Here is a 7,500-nt window from a genome sequence, read left to right as displayed (position 1 = left end):
TTCAGGCCACTCCGGAGCCGGGAAGAGCTCGTACCCCTCGTCTTTGAACCTCCGCAGCCCGGGTAGACCGGTCGGCCTGTTCTCCAGCCCCACAAACCGGCCCCCCCCCCCCGCCCCAAAGCCGTGCCGGGTAGACCTGGCAGATTGAGCGGAGATTGATTTTGTGGGCGTTTTCTTTGTTGTTTTTTTCCTCTCCTCCGTTGGTGTGTAGTCCTCCTCCGCCCCCGCCCCCCCCCCCCCATTACCTGGCTTCGATTCTGTTTCTCGCCGTGCGAAGGAGGGCGGGTGACTTCAGCCGGGCCTGTGACCCGCTCGTCTTCCGGCAGCCCCCCCGGCCCGCGCCCTAGCCGCTGGAACCGGGCCCCGGGAGCCCAGGTCTCACCCCACGCGGCGGCGGCGGCGGCGGTGGGGCGGCAGCAGCAGCAGCTGCTTTCCCAAGGACGGGTGCCACGGGCAGAAGAGCGGCCCGAGGGCCTCCCCCCCCCCCCCCCCCCGACAGGCACAGGTGCAGGCCGGGCAAGGACGCGGCCCAGCGAGCCGGCTGTAACAGAGAAGGCGGCGTTCTGGAGAGCGTTACAAATCCTTTGCATCTCTTTCGGGCGTGCACCGTGCACCCCCGAAACACACCCGCCCCCCCCCCCCCCCCCCCCCCCGGCCCTCCTCAGTCCCCCCTCCACACCCCCAAGACCCCGTCTGCCACCTCGCGCACACGTGCGCGCAACACAGACGCGCCGACGCAGACGAGCGCCCCCCCCCCCCCACCTCCCAGGCCAAGACCCCTCACGAGTGGCAGACACGGGCACACACCCAGCCCACCCACACCCACCCCGCGCCGCCCCACAACTCACCCACAGGCAGGGACCCGACTGACCCTCAAGGACCACACAGGCCTCCGGGACCCCTCTACCCGCCAAGGCAGCCAGGCATCTGGGTCACATCTGCCCCACAAGTACTGCACCCGCGCTGCCCCATCGCTGCCCCGCAAGTTCCCCCCGAGGAATGGCGGGCCTCAGGGCCCGCCGTCTCCCCCCAGGGAAGACAGGCCTGCGGGTGCCCCCGGCCCCACAGCTTCCCCACCAGTGCCCCACAGCAGCCTTGCAAGTGCTCCCCGAGGAACAGCAGGCTTCTGGGTCACATCTGCCCCACAAGTACTGCCCCCGTGCTGCCCCACGGCCGCCCCGCAAGCGCTCCCCGAGGAGCCGCAGGCCTCTGGGCCTGCCGTCTCCCCCCAGGGAAGACAGGCCTGCGGGTGCCCCCGGCCCCACAGCTTCCCCACCAGTGCCCCACAGCAGCCTTGCAAGTGCTCCCCGAGGAACAGCAGGCTTCTGGGTCACATCTGCCCCACAAGTACTGCCCCCACGGCTGCCCCACGGCCGCCCCGCAAGCGCTCCCCGAGGAACCGCAGGCCTCTGGGCCTGCCGTCTCCCCCCAGGGAAGACAGGCCTGCGGGTGCCCCCGGCCCCACAGCTTCCCCACCAGTGCCCCACAGCAGCCTTGCAAGTGCTCCCCGAGGAACAGCAGGCTTCTGGGTCACATCTGCCCCACAAGTACTGCCCCCACGGCTGCCCCGCAAGTGCTCCCCGAGGAACAGCATGCCTCGGGCCTGCCGTCTGCCCTCAGGAAAGACAGGCCTGCGGGTGCCCCCGGCCCCACAGCTTCCCCACCAGTGCCCCACAGCAGCCTTGCAAGTGCTCCCCGAGGAACAGCAGGCTTCTGGGTCACATCTGCCCCACAAGTACTGCCCCCGTGCTGCCCCACGGCTGCCCCGCAAGCGCTCCCCGAGGAACCGCAGGCCTCTGGGCCTGCCGTCTCCCCCCAGGGAAGGCAGGCCTGCGGGTGCCCCTGCCCCCACAGCTGCCCCGCAGGGCCCCACAGCTGCTCCACAAGTGCTCCCCGAGGAACAGCGGGGCCTCTGGGTCACATCTGCCCCACAAGTGCTGCCCCAGTGCTGCCCCACGGCTGCCCCGCAAGCGCTCCCCGAGGAACCGCAGGCCTCTGGGCCTGCCGTCTCCCCCCAGGGAAGGCAGACATGTGGGTGCCCCTGCCCCCACAGCTGCCCCGCAGGGCCCCACAGCTGCTCCACAAGTGCTCCCCGAGGAACAGCGGGGCCTCTGGGTCACATCTGCCCCACAAGTGCTGCCCCAGTGCTGCCCCACGGCTGACCCACAAGTGCTCCCCGAGGAACCGCAGGCCTCTGGGCCTGCCGTCTCCCCCCAGGGAAGGCAGGCCTGCGGGTGCCCCTGGCCCCACAGCTTCCCCACCAGTGCCCCACAGCAGCCTTGCAAGTGCTCCCCGAGGAACAGCAGGCTTCTGGGTCACGTCTGCCCCACAAGTGCTGCCCCACGGCTGCCCCGCGAGTGCTCCCCGAGGAACCGCAGGCATCTGGGCCTGCAGTCTGCTTCCAGGGAAGGCAGGCCTGCGGGTGCCCCTGGCCCCACAGCTGCCCCGCAGGGCCCCAGAGCTGCTCCACAAGTGCTCCCCGAGGAACAGCGGGGCCTCTGGGTCACATCTGCCCCACAAGTGCTGCCCCAGTGCTGCCCCACGGCTGCCCCGCAAGCGCTCCCCGAGGAACCGCAGGCCTCTGGGCCTGCCGTCTCCCCCCAGGGAAGGCAGGCCTGCGGGTGCCCCTGGCCCCACAGCTGCCCCGCAGGGCCCCAGAGCTGCTCCACAAGTGCTCCCCGAGGAACAGCGGGGCCTCTGGGTCACATCTGCCCCACAAGTGCTGCCCCAGTGCTGCCCCACGGCTGCCCCGCAAGCGCTCCCCGAGGAACCGCAGGCCTCTGGGCCTGCCGTCTCCCCCCAGGGAAGGCAGGCCTGCGGGTGCCCCTGGCCCCACAGCTGCCCCGCAGGGCCCCAGAGCTGCTCCACAAGTGCTCCCCGAGGAACAGCGGGGCCTCTGGGTCACATCTGCCCCACAAGTGCTGCCCCAGTGCTGCCCCACGGCTGCCCCGCAAGCGCTCCCCGAGGAACCGCAGGCCTCTGGGCCTGCCGTCTCCCCCCAGGGAAGGCAGGCCTGCGGGTGCCCCTGGCCCCACAGCTGCCCCGCAGGGCCCCAGAGCTGCTCCACAAGTGCTCCCCGAGGAACAGCGGGGCCTCTGGGTCACATCTGCCCCACAAGTGCTGCCCCAGTGCTGCCCCACGGCTGCCCCGCAAGCGCTCCCCGAGGAACCGCAGGCCTCTGGGCCTGCCGTCTCCCCCCAGGGAAGGCAGGCCTGCGGGTGCCCCTGGCCCCACAGCTGCCCCGCAGGGCCCCAGAGCTGCTCCACAAGTGCTCCCCGAGGAACAGCGGGGCCTCTGGGTCACATCTGCCCCACAAGTGCTGCCCCAGTGCTGCCCCACGGCTGCCCCGCAAGCGCTCCCCGAGGAACCGCAGGCCTCTGGGCCTGCCGTCTCCCCCCAGGGAAGGCAGGCCTGCGGGTGCCCCTGGCCCCACAGCTGCCCCGCAGGGCCCCAGAGCTGCTCCACAAGTGCTCCCCGAGGAACAGCGGGGCCTCTGGGTCACATCTGCCCCACAAGTGCTGCCCCAGTGCTGCCCCACGGCTGCCCCGCAAGCGCTCCCCGAGGAACCGCAGGCCTCTGGGCCTGCCGTCTCCCCCCAGGGAAGGCAGGCCTGCGGGTGCCCCTGGCCCCACAGCTGCCCCGCAGGGCCCCAGAGCTGCTCCACAAGTGCTCCCCGAGGAACAGCGGGGCCTCTGGGTCACATCTGCCCCACAAGTGTTGCCCCAGTGCTGCCCCACGGCTGCCCCGCAAGCGCTCCCCGAGGAACCGCAGGCCTCTGGGCCTGCCGTCTCCCCCCAGGGAAGGCAGGCCTGCGGGTGCCCCTGGCCCCACAGCTGCCCCTCAAGTGCTCCCTGAGGAACAGCGGGCCTCTGGGTCACATCTTCCCCACAAGTGCTGCCCCACAGCTGCCCTGCAAGTGCTCCCCGAGGAGCCACAGGCATCTGGGCCTGCAGTCTGCTTCAGGGAACGCAGGCCTGCGGGTGCCTCTGGCCCCACAGCTTCTCAAACTCTGCCCCACGGCTGATCCGCAAGTGCTCCCTGAGGAACCGCAGGCCTCTGGGTCACATCTGCCCCACAAGTACTGCCCCAGCGCTGCCCCATGGCTGCCCTGCAGCTGCTCCTCAGGGAATAGTGGGACTCCGGGCCTGCCTTCTCCCCCCAAGGGAAGACAGGCCTGCTGGTGCCCCGGCCCCACAGCTGCCCCGCAGTGCCCCACGGCTGCCCCGCAAGTGCTCCCCGAGGAACAGCAGGCCTCTGGGTCACATCTGCCCCACAAGTACTGCCCCAGCCCTGCCCCACGGCTGCCCTGCAGGTGCTCCCCAGGGAATAGCGGGTCTGTGGGCCTGCCGTCTCCCCCCAGGGAAGACAGGCCTGCGGGTGCCGCTGGCCCCACAGCTGCCCCACAAATGCCTCATGGCTGCCCCAGCTGTGCCCCCCGGCTGCCCCACAAGTGCTCCCCAAGGCACCCAGGCGTCTGGGTCACATCTGCCCCACCCCAACTGCGCGCACACCGAGGCACTTGCACACGGGTGCACCATCTCCCCCGCCCCTTCCCATTCCCCCCTTCGCCTCTCACCCCCCCCAGCAGGCCTCTCCCCCAGCCCCAAAGCCCCGTCTGCCGCCGCACGCACACGTGCACACAACACCCACCCCACCCCCTCCAACGGGCCCGAACCTCTCGCGTGCGGCAGACGCAGACGCAGACAGAGTGTCTCCCCCCAAGCCCCGCTGCCGCCACCGAATTACCACCCACCCCCCCGCCACACCCCGCTGTCCCCCTTCACCCCCCCCTCCCCCGCCTCTATTCACCACCCGGTTCACTGCGAATCCGGCCGCCCCCTCCCCACGCTGCCCTCGGGCAGGTTTGCCACCCCCCCCCACCCCGCCCCGGCAAGGACGGCGGGAGACTTTAGGACCCAGCGGAGTCCCTGCCGGCTCCGTGCCCGGGCGGGTTAAGGGATTCCCGGTGGCGAGCGGGGATCTAACCCCGGCTGCCGAGTCTCTACCCTGCCGCGCCCCTGGCCCTGGCCGTGCCCGTGCCCGTGCCCCGGCGCTCCCGCCTTCCTTTCTCAGCCGCTCGCTCGCTCGCTCTGCTGCGCGCCTGCCCGCCCCTGCCGCGGCTGGAGAACCCACTGAACCCCCCCGCCCCCGCCCCCAGCACACACAACGCCCCCCCCCCCCCCCCCCCCCCCCCCCACCTTACCGACCCAAAACCTACTCCGAAAAGAGGCACCGCGTGCCTGCCGCCCTCTCCCCGGCCCACCTCTGCGCCGTGCTCCCCGCCCGCTCGCTGCCCGCTCTCGCCTGCCTCTGCACCGGCACCCCTTCCCCGCCGCTGCCGCTTGCCGGGCAGTGGTGTGCTCGCGCGCCCGCGCAGGGCGCGAAGCCGCGGACCGCCACGCCCCACCCCCACCCCCGCCCCCGACCTGATCCGGGTCAGGGTGGCGGCTCTGCCACTGGCGCTTAAATCACGAACAAAAAAAAGTTGAAACTTAGTTTTTCGCCCACCCCAACCCCTCCCCCCACCCACATACCCCCCCCTCGCCCGACAGCCCCCCCCCCCCCCGCCCCCCCCCGCCGGGACGATCCGGGTCAGGCTGGCGGCTGTGCCAGTGACGCTAAAAACGTGAACGAAAAAAAAAGATCAAAATTATTTATCACCACCCGGTGATAAATCAAAATTATTTATGAGCCCCCGGCCCCCCCGCCGCCCCCCCACCCCCCCACCCCCCACCTGCCCGCACGCACTTGTTGGAAGGGAGGACCCGGGTCAGGCTGGCCGCTGTGCCGGTGACGCTTAAATCATGAACGAAAAGAAAAAACAAAAATATCACCCCCACCCCACACCGGCTGCCCGGTGTGCCCGGCTCCGGGGACCGGCTCGGCTGCAACTTCTACCCGCCTCCGGGGATAGGCGGGCAGGTCTACTTCGCTCCGGGAACCGGACCGGCTGTCAGGTCTACCCGGCTCCGGGGTCCGGGTCGGCTGTCAGGTCTACCCGGCTCCGGGGACCGGATCGGCTGTCAGGTCTACCCGGCTCCGGGGACCCGACCGGCTGTCAGGTCTACCCGGCTCCGGGGACCGGATCGGCTGTCAGGTCTACCTCGCTCCGGGGACCGGGTCGGCTGTCAGGTCTACCCGGCTCCGGGGTCCGGGTCGGCTGTCAGGTCTACCTCGCTCCGGGGACCGGACCGGCTGTCAGGTCTACCTCGCTCCGGGGACCGGATCGGCTGTCAGGTCTACCCGGCTCCGGGGACCGGATCGGCTGTCAGGTCTACCCGGCTCCGGGGACCCGACCGGCTGTCAGGTCTACCTAGCCCCGGGGACCGGATCGGCTGTCAGGTCTACCCGGCTCCGGGGACCGGATCGGCTGTCAGGTCTACCTCGCTCCGGGGTCGGTATCGGCTGTCAGGTCTACCTCGCTCCGGGGACCGGGTCGGCTGTCAGGTCTACCCGGCCCCGGGGAGCGGATCGGCTGTCAGGTCTACCCGGCTCCGGGGACCGGATCGGCTGTCAGGTCTACCCGGCTCCGGGGACCGGAGCGGCCGTCAGGTCTACCTCGCTCCGGGGTCCGTATCGGCTGTCAGGTCTACCCGGCTCCGGGGACCGGATCGGCTGTCAGGTCTACCCGGCTCCGGGGACCGGGTCGGCTGTCAGGTCTACCTCGCTCCGGGGTCGGTATCGGCTGTCAGGTCTACCTCGCTCCGGGGACCGGATCGGCTGTCAGGTCTACCCGGCTCCGGGGACCGGATCGGCTATCAGGTCTACCCGGCTCCGAGGACCGGATCGGCTGTCAGGTCTACCCGGCTCCGGGGACCGGATCGGCTGTCAGGTCTACCTCGCTCCGGGGACCGGATCGGCTGTCAGGTCTACCCGGCTCCGGGGACCGGTTCGGCTGTCAGGTCTACCCCGCTCCGGGGACCCGACCGGCTGTCAGGTCTACCTCGCTCCGGGGACCGGATCGGCTGTCAGGTCTACCCGGCTCCGGGGACCGGATCGGCTGTCAGGTCTACCCGGCTCCGAGGACCGCGTCGGCTGTCAGGTCTACCCGGCTCCGGGGACCGGATCGGCTGTCAGGTCTACCCGGCTCCGGGGACCACCTCGGCTGTCAGGTCTACCCGGCTCCGGAGACCGGACCGGCTGTCAGGTCTACCCGGCTCCGGGGACCGGATCGGCTGTCACGTCTACCCGGCTCCGGCGGTACTTAGTGCCGGAGTGGCCGGGTAGACCTTGTGTCCGGAGCACGCACTTCCAGCCGCCGAAGGGGTCGCTGTTTTTCGTTACCTCCAGTTGTGTCATCGTAAGAGGCGGCGTGTTTGGCGCGCCTCCCCGGTGGGCAGTGCCTGCGCTCTTGAGGCCGTCCGGGGGTAGAGACGTGATTTTCCGTATATGGGAGGGAGTACTTACTCGGCTCCTAAGGGCTTCCAGCGCGAACGCGCATCCTGCGGGCTGACTTCCCGCTGAAAGCAGAGGTGAGGGGCGGCACCTCTGGCTACTCTC

The sequence above is a fragment of the Rissa tridactyla genome, unplaced genomic scaffold, assembly GCF_028500815.1.
Source record: "Rissa tridactyla isolate bRisTri1 unplaced genomic scaffold, bRisTri1.patW.cur.20221130 scaffold_722, whole genome shotgun sequence".
Classification (NCBI taxonomy): Eukaryota; Metazoa; Chordata; class Aves; order Charadriiformes; family Laridae; genus Rissa; species Rissa tridactyla.
Note: the sequence above shows the minus strand (reverse complement) of the source record.